At 52.3% G+C, this 1,450-nt stretch overlaps 1 long non-coding RNA gene across 1 annotated transcript in view; it reads left to right on the top strand.

Annotated features, from left to right (window-relative positions):
• LOC106818220 overlaps nt 1-1,450 on the top strand; it is a 28,207-nt gene that overhangs the window by 7,547 nt on the left and 19,210 nt on the right. The window contains exons 2-3 of the long non-coding RNA XR_001395165.1: nt 780-785; nt 1,230-1,237. This is a non-coding gene — a long non-coding RNA (uncharacterized LOC106818220). The remainder of the gene's footprint in view (nt 1-779; nt 786-1,229; nt 1,238-1,450) is intronic.

Below are 1,450 nucleotides of genomic sequence, written 5' to 3'. Positions count from 1 at the left end.
AGAGAGAGAGAGAGAGAGAGAGAGAGAGAGAGAGAAAGAGAGAAAGAGAGAGAGAGAGAGAGAGAGAGAGAGGGGGGAGAGAGGGAGAGAGAGGGAGAGAGAGAGAGAGCGAAAGAAAGGAAGAGCGAGAGAGCCTGACAGATAGAAAGAGAAGGGGGCGCTGCCACACGCAGTAAATGTTTATATCATTTTTATTGACTGTTATTATTAACTTGTTTTCTGTGTCACCTCCCCCCTCCTCTTCCCACCTCCTCCTCCTATCCCCTCCTCCCACCTTCTCCTCCCACCTTCTCCTCCCTCCCCCTCCTCTTCCCTCCTCCTCCACCCCCCCCCCCCCCGTGAGAGCGAGGCAGCAGTAGATACTACTACTAGCCGCGGGCAGGCACTCAGCTGGCTGCGTCAGAGCCAGCACCGCCAACAGTCTGCTCAGCGTTGTTTACATACATCGCCATTAACACCATCACCGCTACACGGCAGCAGCAGCAGCAGAAGTAGCAGTAGTAACGGCAGCAGCAGCATCATCATCATCATCATCATCAGTAGCAGCAGCAGCAGTAGCAGCTGCAGTAGTAGTAGTAATAGTAGCAGTAGCAGTAGCAATCTATATAGCGCATAAATGCCATATATATGTATATGTATATGTATATATATAGATATATAGATATATATATATATATATATATATAATATATTGATTTGCGTGGGAGAAGAGAGGGGGAGCCACGTGCGCTCAGCAGCGTCTGAATGGTTGCTCCCGCGCGCTCATAAGTTGCCGTCAGCTGCTCGTCTGCCGCATGCCTGCCTGCCTGCACGCACGCACGACGTCAGCGTGAAGGGCTTCACTGAAGCCATACGTAGCGCGGGATGCGAGGATAGAAGCACGCGAGAAGCTGCTGCTGCTGAGATAGACGCGCATGAAGCTCTTGTCGCTACACGGGGTTCCTCTTTGTGACGAAGGTTTCTCTTTGTGGAGGAGGTTTCTCCTCTTTGGGATGGAGGTTCCTCTTGTGACGAAGGTCCCTTCTCCTTGTGACGAAAGTTCTTCTTTGTGACTGGGGTTTCTTCTCCTTGTGACTGAGATTCCTCCTTGTGGCAGCGGTTTCTTCTCTCGGTGTTTCGGAGTGGTTCTTCTCCGTCGCGCGGAAGCTGTGCCTCGGTTTTATCAGCGAGTAGCGAAGGAGGAGCCGGGGAAGCAGGAGCACGAGAAGAAGTAGGAGGAGGAGGAGAAGCAAGGGAAGTAGCAAGTGCAGCGGAAGTAGGAGGAGGTAGAGGAACAGGGAGAGGAGGAGCAGGAGGAGGAAAAAAGGAAGAAGCAGCGGGAGGAGGAAAAGAAGTACGAGTAGGAGCAGCAGCAGCAGGAGGAGGCGGCAGTGTGTGTGTGTGTGTGTGTGTGTGTGTGTGTGTGTGTGTGTGTGTGTGTGTGTGTGTGTGTGTGTGTGTGTGTGTGTGT

This window comes from Priapulus caudatus, unplaced genomic scaffold, assembly GCF_000485595.1.
Source record: "Priapulus caudatus unplaced genomic scaffold, Priapulus_caudatus-5.0.1 Scaffold2096, whole genome shotgun sequence".
Classification (NCBI taxonomy): Eukaryota; Metazoa; Priapulida; class Priapulimorpha; order Priapulimorphida; family Priapulidae; genus Priapulus; species Priapulus caudatus.
Note: the sequence above shows the minus strand (reverse complement) of the source record. Positions and strands in the feature narration are given on the sequence as shown.